General features: G+C 45.8%; 1 protein-coding gene across 12 annotated transcripts in view; it reads left to right on the top strand.

Annotated features, from left to right (window-relative positions):
- syngap1a (synaptic Ras GTPase activating protein 1a) overlaps positions 1-14,160 on the top strand; it is a 640,363-nt gene that overhangs the window by 373,603 nt on the left and 252,600 nt on the right. The window contains exon 1 of one of the 12 annotated variants that reach the window (XM_059970728.1): positions 9,700-9,889. The exons of the other annotated variants lie outside the window; for them this stretch is intronic. The gene's annotated coding sequence lies outside the window, so the exon portion shown is untranslated. Of the gene's footprint in view, positions 1-9,699; positions 9,890-14,160 lie in introns of those variants that run through there. 12 annotated transcript variants of the gene reach the window in all.

Below are 14,160 nucleotides of genomic sequence, written 5' to 3'. Positions count from 1 at the left end.
CTTTTTCTTCATTATCCTTTGCTGAATTCAAAAATCTTATTAGCTTTCAGGCTTACTACATTATAGTTTTTTCCCTTTGACAGTAAATTTAACTTATCATATTAAAGCATTTTTCCTGTGGAGTTTTTATTCCCTAAGGGAAGGGATAATTGTGAACTATGATATTGTTAAATGCAATTGTTTGGCTGCCATAATTCCTTTTAAGCTAATTTTTAGATCATAGCCAATTTGCATCATATACCTATATTGTTGCTCTGTTCAAATTTAAAATAGCATTTGATTTAAATGAATTGCTCTCATACTCAATATATATTTATATCAATATAAGTGATATAATTCACTTTTCTCCATTATTATGATTAACCGGAGCTTCGTTGTGATATATCCTATAATTATATTGAGAGATCGTATATCATGCTGCTAAATATCAACTTCTCTCCTTACTCATTTCTCAATAGGAAAATCTAAAAAACTATTTCAAATGTATTTTATGAACCTGCTCCTCATGTTAAATATTACAAAGTTTGTTTGTGAAATCTGTTGGTAGATAAGTCCATCCTGATCAAAGTCAAAGTCAAGTTTATTGTCACTTGCACAAGTTTGTGTGTGCACAAGTGTGAGAAGTACACTTGCAGCGGCTTCACAGGCATGTTGCATATTACAAGCAGCACCCACAAGGGAAACATAAATTATATAAAATTATTTAGGATAATTCCATTTCAAAGATAAAGTGCAAGTAGTCAAAGTGGTCGTTGTGTTGCTGTGCCGAGCTAGTGATGACGGTTGTGAAGTTTGGTTCAAGAGCTGAATGGTTGAAGGGAAGTAACTGTTCTTGAATCTGGTGGTGTGGGACTACAGGCGTCTGTACTTCCTGGACAGTGGTGGCTGTGGGAGGGTGGATGGTGGTGATCCAAGATGACGGATGTTGCCTTCTTAAGGCAGTGCCTCCTTTAGATACTACAAATAGTGGGGATGGATGTGCCCGTAGTTCACTTCTCTTTTCGAGCTTCTTACCTTTCTGTGCACATAAATGGCTGTACCAGACCATGATGCAACAGCGAGTACAATTTTATCAGTACATCTGTAGAGAAGGGTTTGGTGACGTGGTGCCCTGTTACACCACTGTTACATCCACCAATAATTTCCTGGTTGTATTTTCCAAAACTGCAATCATTCTTTGATAAATAACTCCTAATAGAGTTTTCTGTCCCAGTTTATCTTTGGGCAATGTTCAGTCTCCCTTCTGCCATCACCCATCCTTTCCTATCAGGGCTCCACTGCACCTCTCACTGTGACAATTTCAGTTTGTTAATCTCTCCCAAATATTCACCGTGGTCGAATGTGCAGGACATATCTGTGGTCATTTTGTAACTACCCCTGAATAACCTCAGTTAGATCATAATCACTTATCTCTGTCTCCATTGTTGATTTTCTCAAAGGGTGGCTGCATTCAGATAAACAAAGCTGGGAATGCGTACCTGTATAGTGGGCAGTAAAACTCGGATCATCTGCTGTCCCAGTGTTCATGGGCATCAGCATCTCAGAGGATGGCCCCAACACATTGACACCATCAGGAAGAAGTCATGCCAGTTGCTATAGTTCATTAGGAGCCTGAAGATATTTGGTATGCCACCAAAGACATGCGTACTTCCACAGGAGAACAGTGGAGAGTGTTCTAATTAGTTGCATCACCAACTGGTATGGAACAGGGTCAAAAGAGGGTTGGACACTCAACCAACAACATCACGGTACAAATCTCCCTACCATCGAGGACATCTTCAAAAGAGTGCCTTACGAAAGTGGCATCACCAATCCATGATCCACGCTCCTTTTAAACCCAGAAGGTTCACTGGAAATTTTTATGTGCTATTATACGTATACTTATTAATTGTACTTCAGTGCAAGTTCCTAAAAAGGGGAAATACAAACGTGTTTGAGTGCTAAGAGAAGTAACATGCAATGGTGTGGAAAATCTGCTGAAGGTCAGAGGGTGCCAGATTATCAGTAGTAGCATCTGTCCCTGGCCCATCAGCCGCTGTCTTCCATCTGCACCCTCCCTCCCCACTCCAACAACTCCATCTGCCCATCATACTCCTCCTGACTCAGTTGCACCAGCCCCTACCTCACTCCTTCTTTCACCTCTTTATAGCAGCTGCTTCCCCTCCTCACTCAACCCAAAACATCAGCCATTTCTCAGCCTCACAGATGCCGCTCGACCACTGAGGACCCCCCTGCAGGCTGGTTAAGACTCTTGGTTCCATCATCTGCAGCTTCTGTTGTCTCCATCTGTGCAGTACAGCCTTTGTTTTATTTGTTTCGCTTACTGCCTGTTATGCCACTGGACATTAATGAAGGTCCTCCGTCTCTGACTGTCCTTGGCCACCTTCTCTATTGTGCCCCCAGTGCAGTTCAGGGTCCTTAGTCACACGCAGATATAGAAAGATTCTTCATTGCTGATTCCGTAACAATATTTTTGTGACCATCTGAACCCCTGAACCTGGACAATCTGTGGACCACTCTTAGTCTGGCCTCTGCCCTTTGACCTGTTTGGCATGGGTGACCCCACCAAGAGTCAAAGCATAAAGCCCTGGCTCCAGCCAACATAGCTCTCCCGGTCTTTGAGGCACGCAAGCCTCCAAACCCAACGACAAGGTTGTGGTCTTCTTGGAGGATATTTGTTATATATTTATGTTATTGTTTCTCCAAGGCACACATTTGGCCCATCGAGTCTCAGAGCATTTTTGTCGTTCCCTTTTCATAGAATAGTATGAAAATATAATAGAGGGAATTTCCCCAAATTCCCTCTCACCAATTCTCCACATATTCCCAGAAACCCTCCACACCGGGGGCAATTTCCAGAGAGAGTAATCCTGAGCCACGGACAGGTTGAAGCTGCTCACTCTTTCCACCGCCGACCCCTCAATGAGGACTGTTGTGTTTTTTCTCAATTTCTGTTCAACCCTCATTTCCGTCAGCAACTTTACCCCAGATCCTACCCCTCTGGCAACAACTTACGGTGGCCACGTCATTGAGGTGTGGGGGTCACAGGGAGAATGTGCAAACTCCACACAGGCAGTGCCAGGGGTCAGGATTGAACCAGGTCTAGAGCTGTGGGGCAGCGCCACTCTGCCACTGCACAGGGAATGGAATGAAGCTCGAGGCAGTCTCTGCTCATGGCCATGGACCATAAGGCATGGGAGCAGACAGGCCATTCAGCCCATTGGCTGGAGGTGAGCCTGTTAGCCCATTTTATCCTTAATTTTCCCGGGATTATCTGAGTTACCAATGCCTCATTATCTTTGTTTCCTTCCTAAACCACCATATCTATTTTCACGAACAAAGTGCTGTTGTTCAAAAGCTTTGACACTGTTGTTGAATTTTCTCTTTCCTGGGTCTATTCCCAGCAGTGCCATACTCTGGTGTCCGATCGGGAGCTGGTTATCAAGGTAGTGTGTTTCATTCAGACTGACTGCCAAATCCACAACACGTTAATCCAGGGTATCCAGTCACTGTGTTGCTGCTGAGGTTTTTGTGTTTAAAGCCCAAGGTGGAGAGATGCTAATTAGCTGCTAAGTACCGTTACTGAGTGTGATCATTAGCTACATAATGCATCATCCAAGCTGTGCTTAGAGCAGCCTCTCTTCTTGTGCACTCGTTAAAACCCACGTGCACTGTACTTCATAGACCCATGCCCCACCAACTCTGACCTGGACAGTTCCAGCCAGCAGGCCAGCAATATTATCTGCAGCCAGCAACATCCCATAGGGCTGAATGGAGAGGGGGTAAGCAGCCATTGCTACTGGTGTACACCAGGAGTAGACCATGCTAAGAGGGGATCTCACAATATTTTGTGGGCCAGTGACTGGTGATGTGGTTTAAAGCTGGAGATGGCATCTTGAACTGCAGAAGGATCAGCTCGTAGAGTCATAGACCACAGAGATGGGACCATTCAGCCTATAGAGTCCATGTCGACCTTCAACCGCACATTGACACTCATTAGAATCAGGGTTCTGACCTACATCCTTAAATTTGATGTTTTGTGACAGCAGTGCAGAGCATGCATATAAATAACTGTTAAAAAAAGAAGGACCAAAGAGGAAAAGTGAGTTAGAGTTCTCGGTCTGCTCAGAAATCTGAAGGTAAAGGGGAAGAAGTTGTTCTTCCAACTTTGATTCTAGGTCTCCAAGTCCGGTGATAGAAATGAGAAGGGGGCACATCCTAGGTGGTGGGGGGACATCCTAGTTGCTGCAGTTTTGAGGCATCACCTCTTGAAGGTGTCCATGATGGTTGTGAGGATTATGTCCGTGATAGTTCTGGCTGAATCTACAACTTGGCAACTGTTTGGATCGTGTGTACTGGAGCTTCCATATCAGGCTGTGATGTAGCCTGTCAGAATGCGCTCCGTCGATGAGAGGCCAGCATCGGGCATTTTCATGCCTTACAAGGCAGGGATCCGAAGGCTATGTGGGAATTCTTCCATGAGATTGGCCAGCCTGAGGCCACTCTGTCCTTCGAGCATGCTGTACCAAATTTGCATTGCTGGTATATTCTTGTACCAGCCCTTTTCCTTCCCTGCCCCTCATCCACATCCAGCCCTTTCATTAACTGAAACCTCCTGCATTCTGGAGTTCACCCCAGGTATTGAAATCTGGAATACATTTATACACAAACAGTCGTTGGAATAAGATGCAGAGAACAAAGAGCTGCAGCCCTTTTAAGCCCAGTGTACGCAGTGACTCAAGTACTTCCGATGTGTTGTTGTGCTGCGTGGGAACACGGTCCGCAGGCAGATTCCTGGATCTGAATGCAGATCCAATATAAACAGCCTCAGCACGACTCTTAAAGGGGAAGGTGAACACAGACCTGCAGTGACACACTGAGCATGGAGCTGATAGCTCAAAGTTTAAAGTACATTTGTAATCAAACCACATTTACACTCAGTGGCCACTTGATTAGGTACACCCATATACCTGCACCTTAATGCAAATATCTAATCAGCCATCGTTTGGGAGCAATTCACTACACAAAAGCCTGCAGACAGGGTCAGAATGATCAGTTGTTGTTCAGAGCATACATCAGAATGGGGAAGAAATGTGATCTAAGTGACATTGACTGTGGAATAATTCTTGGTGCCAGACAGGGTGATTTGAGTATCTCAGAAACTGCTGATCTCCCGGGATTTTCACAAACAACAGTCTGTATGTGGAGTTAACAGGGAATGGTAGAACAAAAAGCATACAGTGAACATGAGTCCTATGGGTGAATAGGCATTGTTAATGAGAGAGGTCAGAGGCGATTGATCACGCGTTACAGCAGTGGTGGGCAGAAGAGCCTCTCTTAAACAATACATCAAAATTTGAAGTGGATGGGGCCGTAGCAGAAGACCGCATGGGTTCCACTCCTATGGCCATTTTATTAGGTACACCAGTGTCGCTGATTGTATGTCGCCATACTCAACAATGAGATTCATTTTCTCGCAGGCCTTTACAGGAAAATGAAGAAATACAACAGTGCTTCTGGAAAAAAACTATACATAAAAAGACTGACAAGCATCCAATGTGTAAAAGAAAACAAATCATGACAATAGGATATAAATAAATAATATTGTGATCTCGAGTTGTATAGCTCTTAAAAGTCAGTTTATAGATTGTGGCATCAGTTCAGTGCTGAGAGTGAAATTATTCACGGCAGTTCAGGAGCCTGATGGTTATCGAGTAATAACTGTTTCTGAACTTGGTGGTGTGCGACCTAAGGCTCCTGTACTTCCTGCCCGGTAGCAGAAGCCAAGGTTCATTGACAAGGTTTGTTTTATTTTGCCCAGCGCAAATGGTACAGCCATTTCCCGGCCGTGTCTCTGAAGGGATTGGGAGGCAACAGCGAGGCACCTGGAAGAGAGTCACCAGATTTGCTGGGTGATATCAGGCAGTTAACAAACTTACACACAGTCCACCATCTCAAAACTTGTGACAGATGGAGTTTGTACCCAGATATTCAGTTACATCTAAGGAGAAAATATACAGGAACACTTTCTCAGTACTGAGGGCACATTGCCTGGGTACAGGAATTTGCATTAGAACAGTCTGCATTCTTCCATCTGGTGGTCTGTTCAAATAGTAACCAGACTAATTTAACTTAAATACAAATATCTCTGGAACTACTCACTCAGTCAGACACCATCTGTAGAAAATAATGAGTTAACATTTCAGATCAAGGTCCTGAAACCTTCCAAACCCCCTTAGCTTCTGGAGAAGAGCCAGAGCTCTGGCAAACTGCCAACAGAGACCGCCTTATCCAAAATAGGAGGGATTCTGAGAGTGAGTAACCGTTGGCCAATTAGCCTGACTTGTATTGTTGTAGAAATGTTAGAATCAATCATTGAGGAAGTAATGAAAGCACATTCGGAAAATCCTAATCTTAATTCAGCAGAGAGTTTGCTCAGCTTCGTGAAGGGGGAGGTTGATTCTGACATATGTTTGAAGTATTTTATGGTGAAGGCTTAACCAGAATAGATAGATGAGAACAAGCAGATATATCTGGGCTTCTAGAAAATACAGTATGCGTGACTCAACAGGAACCCCTTGGGTTGAAGGTAATGTATTGTCCTGGATTGAGAGTCAGTCATGACACGTGAGACAGCAGATGCTGGAATCTGGAGCCACAAACTAATTGCTGGAGGAACTCAGCAGGTCAGGTGGCATCTGTAGAAAGGGGCAGTTCATGTTTCAGGTTGGGACCATTCATCTGGATTGAAAGACCATGTTGTGGGGTGGGGGGGGATGCAGTGTAAAGAGGTGGGGCAAGAGCTGGCACATGATAGGTGGATCCAGGAATGGAGGGGTAACAGGCAGATGGAGGAGGGCAATGTGGAGATCATAACAGAGGGTGGGAGATGATCGGTCAGTGAAATAAGGGGTACTTTTCAGACTGGTGATCTGAGGCCAGTTGGGTGTTGAAAGGAACAGCAGCAGTTTATAAATTATTAATGTCTAAGGTGAAGGAAGTGTATGGTAGCCAAATCAGCGGACTAGGAAATAATAATTGGGAAGTGGAATGACGAGGAGGATTAAAACAGTCTGCAGAGAGACCTTGGTAGAGTAGGTGAACATGGCACAAGCTGGCATATGGCGACTAGTCACCAGTTTGGAGGTGACGTGAAGGTGTTCACTTTGGGAAAGTGGAGAAAGTAGAAAAGAAATCTTAGCAGGAGGTTACTGGGAGCGGAGGGCTTGATTGTACCTGTACCTCACCGTACTTGTGCATAAAAACAGAAACTTGACATGACTTGACAAGGAGAGACTGGATAGATTCCCCAGAGCAAAGGAGGCTGATAGTGTGATCTTACAGATGTTTATACAATCACGAGGGGCGTGAAAAGTTTTAATAGTCACAGGCTTTTATTTTCCTCCCAAAGTAGGGGAATCTAAAAACAGAGGACACAAGTTTAAGGTGAGGGGGGATGGATTTAAAGGGCCTCTGAGGGACAAGTTTTTCACACAGAGGGCAGTGGGTATGTGGAATGAGCTGCCAGAGGAAGTGGTAGAGACAGGTATAACTACAGTGTTTGAGACATCCAGACTGAGACATGGATATGAGAGGTTTAGAGGGACATGGGCCAAATACATTTAAAAACAGCTACCTTAGGAAATCACTTTGGTCAGCACAGAATTATTGCTGCACTGTTTGACTCTAAGTCTGCAGCAAACTGTGGCAAAAAGGGATGGGGGGCGGGTGTAGCACTTGTGCATGAAACACAGAAATCAAGCACACATGTGCAATTATCAGAGGAATCCTAATGGAATCCAGGGCTTTGTTCTCCAGAGGTTTTGGAGTATAACAGCAGGGAAGTCTCCAAAAATATGCAGGGCGCTAGTGAAAGCGGCCACATCTGGGGTATTGCAAACAATTTTGGCAGCCCTGTGTAACAGGAGATAGTATCTCGTTGGGGATGGTTGAGAGAACGTTCAGTAGGATGATTCCAAATGGAGGGATTGAGTGGAACTAGAGTATAGAGAAGCGACATACTTATGCACCATTGCACAGAGGATATTTCCTGTTAAGGGAAAGCCCAGAGGCAGAGACACAAGGGGTTCAGCAAACGCTGGAAATCTCAAGCAACACACACTAAATGCTGGAGGAACTCAGCAGGTCAGGCAGCATCCATGGAGAGAAATAAGCAGTTGACACTTCAGGTCAAGACCCTTTGCGGAGTCTGCATGATTAAAATAAAATAAAATAAATTTTATTTATTTTAATTTATTGATTGAGATACAGTATGGAATAGGCCCTTCTGGCCCTTTGAGCCGAGCTGCCTAGCATTCCCCTGATTTAACCCTAGCCTAATCACGGAACAATTTACAATGACCAATTAACCTACCAACCAGAGCACCCGGAAGAAACCATAGCAGTCACGGGGAGGAACTCCTTACAGACAGCAGTGGGAATTGAACCCATGTCACTGGTACTGTAAAGTGTTGTGCTAACCACTATGTTACCGTGCTGCCCCAAAGGAAGGATGTGGAGGCTTTGGAGAGGGTGCAGAAGAGATGTTGCCTCCAAGGAAAATCTAAGCAAAATGGGATTGCTTTAGCTGGAACATCAGTGGATAAGAGAAGACATTATAGAATTATGGAGTCAATAAATCTGGTTTCCCAGGGTGGAAATGCTAATTACTAGAGGCAATAACTTTGAAAGGTGAGAAGGATAAAATTTTAAAGTGGATTTATGAGGCTTGTTTTATACACAGATAGTATTGGTGGCTGGAGGTTGATATGATTGCAATGTTTAAAGGACATTTTGACAGGTGGAAAATGGAGGGACATAAAGCAAGTGAGGGCATGTGTACAGTTTGAGTTGGTATCATGGCATGACTATTACAGGCCATCAGCCCTGTTCCTGAGCTGTGCAGCTCTATGCTTGAAAATAAGAGGATGCCCCTTCATGACAGAGACGATGAGTTTCTTCTCCCAGAGGGTTGCGAGTCAGGGGTTCTCCTTGCCATTCAGATCTGTGGGGACAGAGTTCTGGTATATTTAAGTTTGAGTCAGCATCTGATCAGGAAGGAAACAGTGATACTGAGAAATGGCAGGAAGGTGGGCCAAAGAATCCCCTTTGTCCCAACTTGGCCATGCCAACCAAAATGCCTATAGAGTTAGCCCGACTTGCTTGCATTTGGCCCATGACCTTCTGAGCCTCTCTTATCCTGTTAATCAGAGGGCTGAATACACTTCAAAGGTTCTGTACTCTTTGCAGTTTTAAAAACTCTTCATTCCAGCAGTTTGCATCGTTCCAGGAAATGTGCGGCATCTGCCATATCTTCGACCCAAAGGAAATTTGGGGATGACTTATAAATTCAGGCATTTATTCTTTTTTTGGGGGGTAGTTAGCAGTGAGAAAAAGAAATACGTCCCTCATTTGAATCCATACAACACAAAGCAGCCCCATGCTAAGCGTCGACATTCCCCTCAAACCGATCTCCGTCCGTTTGCGGTCATTATTCCGACTACATGCTCAGTGGCGATCGGGGGTGTACATACAGTAAGACAAGTTTGTTGTACTGCCGCCGGCGAGGGCGGTGTGCGCCCGCTGCCAATCAACGGAGCGACTGGCTTTGGATTGGTTCTGGCCTCCTGATTGACAACCGCCGGCAGCCAATGGTAGTCGGCGGGGCGGCAAGCAACCAGAGGGGTGCCTGCGCGGTGATGGACAGCTGGAGAGAGCGGAGTAACAATGTAACCGGGAAAGTGACAGGACCTCGGGGTGGGGAAGGCGAAAGGGCAGTGGCCAATGAGCGTCCTGCAAATGATCCTAAAATTCCCATTTCCTGGAAAACTGAGGCCCCGGACTCCTAATTGCATTGCTTGAGGAATAAACCCCACAGGAACACGGCGTGGTGAGTCCGATCGATTGCAACTCATTACTGAAGGCTGCCTAATTGTCGTCTCTGCTTTTAATGGTAAACCGCTGTCAAAGTAGTGGGTTTGGGTTAGTTTGCATCGTGCAATCATTCATTTATTGTTTCACTGCAATCAACTAAGTGCCGCCCGCCGCGGTAGGTGGGCGCATTAACGGGCGGCGTGTGTGGTTTGCAGGGGGCGGTTTCTTCCCTAATTTAACTCCGTGGAAGTGAAGTTTGATGAGGAGAGGCGGTAGTGAGGGTGAGTTTCGATCCCAGCACTGGTTTCGAGTGCTGGCACGGCGTGGAGTATGCGGGTATCGCCTTCAGCTGTTCGCCGTGCGCCGCTGTGTGCGTGGGATGGGTGAGGTGGGGTCTGGGGATGTGATGTGACAGATGAGGTCCCCGTGGAGGGGTTTTGCCCTCGGCATAAACCCCGCCTCCCTGGATTGTAGCCCCGCCTCCGCTCTTCTAAACCCCACCTCTTTAATCTCAGCCCCACCGCATTTCTCCTTTTTGCTTCTTTCCGCTCACCCACAGACCCTTCCCCATCTGCCTACCTAGCCCTCTTCTACTTCCCCTTATCTTGCCCTCGCCTGGATCCTTGCCCTTTCGCTCCTGCTCGCTCTCCAGGCATTCCCTTCTAACTGTCCTCTTCCCTCACTATCCCCTCTCCTCTCGCTAACTCTCCCATTATCTTGCTCCTTGCCCCTTCACTCTTCCCCTCTCCTCTCGCTAACTCTCCCATTATCTTGCTCCTTGCCCCTTCACTCTTCCCCTCCCCTCGCTACTTTTGTTCCCCTCACAGCCTCTCCAGCCCATCTTTGGCCTTCTCTGCTCCATCCCTCTCTCCCCATCACCTCGTCCCTGCCCCTCACACTTCACATACCGATTCCCTGCTTGCCCCTCCCCACCCTCAACTACTTTTTGAACACCATTGAAGATTCTCTGTGCCAGTGAGTGTGTAAATATACAAGGGTTGCTGCAGTCAGTGAGTGTGTAAATGCAGTGGTAAATCACCTGGTCAACAAGTGTGTAAGAGTAAGATGGTTTCCTCACTTGGTCATTGAGTGTGTAAACAAGGCAAGGGTTTCCCCAGTTGTTGAATGTGTAAAAATGTGGGCATTCACCAGGTCGGTGAGTATGAATATAGTTGGGTTTACCTGGTCAGTGAGTGTGTAAATGGGATGGGAGATTCTCTTACTGGGTGTGTAACCATAGTAGGATGGAGGAGAGTGTCCCTTGCTTTATAAGTGTGTAGAATTTGTTGGGAAACTCCCTTGGTCAGTGGTTGTGTCAAAGATTGGGGAGGCTCACCTTAGTCAGATAGTTTGCAAATGCAGTGCGGGAGAGTTCCCCCCTCCCAGTGAGTGTGTAAATGAAGAGGGGTTTCCCAATCAGCAAGCATGTAAATATGCTGGTGAGTGTGTAAATGTGGTCAGAGTGATTCACCTCAATCACTGAGTGTGTAAATGTAATGGAGGTTGGATTCCCTAACTGGTGAGTGTGTAAACATGGTAGGGCTGTTTCTCCATTCGGCAAGGTATGGAAGTACAGCTGAGAGGCAGTTCCCTCTGTACAAGGGCAGAGGAAGACTAACCCTACCCATGTTGCCCAGGTGAATTCCACTCTGACATCATAGGGGCATGCACCCCAGGCAGCGCTTGGAAATTGGGTACCCAGGAGCACACCAGTGGAGCGAGAGGGCAGGAGGTGCCACAGGCAGAGAGAGGAGCTGGACTGAGTTTCACAGTCATGTCTTTTCAGTAGAGCATTTGTTTCAGTACAGCAATATGGATGGACGTACCTGAGCTGGTGAGATTGATAGGGTTGTGTGGAAAGTACAATGTATCTATCCAGGAAAGCAGCCAACGTAATCAAAGACTCCACCCAGCCTGGACATTGTCTCCTCTTCACCCCCACTCCCTCCCCTGCCCTACTGGGGAGAAGATACAAAGGGCTGAAAGCATGCTCTACCCAGCTCAAGGGCAGCTTCGACCCTGCTGTCATAAGATTTTTGAACAGTCCCTTTGAGGGCTCGATGGCTCCTTGTCCTCACAGTCTGGCTTGTCACGGTCCTTGCATCTTATTGTCTGCCTGCACTGCACTTTCTCTGCAACTTCATCCTGCATTCTGTTACTGATTTCCCGATGCACTAATATTATCCATACAGATCGTTTCATTACGTGTGAAACAAGTTTTTCACTGTAGCTCAGTATATTTATAAACAGAACTGTGTGGACGATATATCTGGCCTCACCATGCAGGCCATGCCCGCTTCTTGCCCTACTGTCGGGCAGGAGCTACAGGAGTCTTAGGTCCCACCCCTCCAGGTTCAGGAACAGTCACTACCCTGCAACCATTAGGCTCCAGAACTGGTGTGGATAACTTCATTCACCACTTCTCTGAACTGATTCTGTGTCCTACAGCATCACTTTCAAAGACTGTTTACAACTCATAAGACACAGGAGCAGAATTGGGCCATTCAGCCCATCAAGTTTGCTCCACCATCTGATCATGGCTGATTTATTATCCCTCTCAACCCTTTGTCCTGCCTTTTCCCATAACCCTTGTCACCCTTACTAATCAAGAACCCATCAACCTCCGCTTTAAATATATCTATTGACTTAGTCTCCTTAGCTGCCTGTGGCAATAAATTCCACAGATTCACCACCTCTGACTAAAGAAATCTGTCCACATCTCTAAAGGAACGTACTATTCTGAGGCTGTACCCTCTGGTTCTGTATGCTCCTACGGCTGAAAACATCCTCTCTATGTCCCTCTATCCAGTCCTTTTGATATTTGGTAGGTTTCAATGAGATACCCACCCACCCCTCCGCCTTCCATCTAAACACCAGCAAGTACAGGCCTGGAGCCATCAAACAGTCCTCAGACATTAACCCTTTCATTCCCAGTATCATTCTCATGAACCTCCTCTGGACCCACTTGAGTGCCAGGACATATTCCTTCTTAGATAAGGGGCCCAAAACTGCTCACAATACTCCAAAATCATCTGCTCAATGACTTCTAAAGCCCCAGCATTGCAACTTTGCTTTCTATTCCTTTTCTCTCAGAATGTATGGATTTCCCTTCCTTATTGCTGACTCAACCTCAATTTCCCGGTATTATTTTTTTGTAAAAACTGTCTTTTTTACATTGGTTATTTATCAGTCTTTGTTTATGTGTAGTTTTTCATAAAAATTTGTATTTCTTTTTTTATCCTGTAAATACCAAGAAGAAAATGAATCTCAACGAACCTCAAATGAATCTGATGCTCAGTACATCATTTGCTAATCAATTAACTTTGAATTTTGAACCTGGCCTGGCAGTGTTTGATAGGACTGTGTGTAGGGTGCATTATATCTAACGTGCCCTGGCAGTGTTTGATAGGACTGTGTGTAGGGTGCATTATATCTAACATGCCCTGGCAGTGTTTGATAGGACTGTGTGTAGGGTGCATTATATCTAACATGCCCTGGCAGTGTTTGATAGGACTGTGTGTAGGGTGCATTATATCTAACATGCCCTGGCAGTGTTTGATAGGACTGTGTGTAGGGTGCATTATATCTAACATGCCCTGGCAGTGTTTGATAGGACTGTGTGTAGGGTGCATTATATCTAACATGCCCTGGCAGTGTTTGATAGGACGGTGTGTAGGGTGCATTATATCTAACATGCCCTGGCAGTGTTTGATAGGACTGTGTGTAGGGTGCATTATATCTAACATGCCCTGGCAGTGTTTGATAGGACTGTGTGTAGGGTGCATTATATCTAACATGCCCTGGCAGTGTTTGATAGGACTGTGTGTAGGGTGCATTATATCTAACGTGCCCTGGCAGTGTTCGAAAGGACTGTGTGTAGGGTGCGTTATATCTAACGTGACCTGGCAGTGTTCGAAAGGACTGTTTGTAGGGTGCGTTATATCTAACGTGACCTGGCAGTGTTCGAAAGGACTGTGTGTAGGGTGCGTTATATCTAACGTGACCTGGCAGTGTTCGAAAGGACTGTGTGTAGGGTGCGTTATATCTAACGTGCCCTGCCAGTGTTTGATAGGACTGTATAGAGAGGCAAGTAATTTACCCTCTTCCGTGAGTCTTAGCTGCCGCTGTACTGAGGACGCTTTATTCAGGACCTGGCCCATTTTGCGAGTGCTGGAAAGGCTTTGAGACGCACACGGTGAGCACATCGACCAGGAGCACTGCCACAAAAAAGCAGCATCCACCACCATTTTGGCCATGCTCTCTTCTCGCTGGTGCCATCAGGAAGTA

Source organism: Hypanus sabinus, chromosome 5 (assembly GCF_030144855.1).
Source record: "Hypanus sabinus isolate sHypSab1 chromosome 5, sHypSab1.hap1, whole genome shotgun sequence".
Taxonomy (NCBI): domain Eukaryota; kingdom Metazoa; phylum Chordata; class Chondrichthyes; order Myliobatiformes; family Dasyatidae; genus Hypanus; species Hypanus sabinus.
Note: the sequence above shows the minus strand (reverse complement) of the source record. Positions and strands in the feature narration are given on the sequence as shown.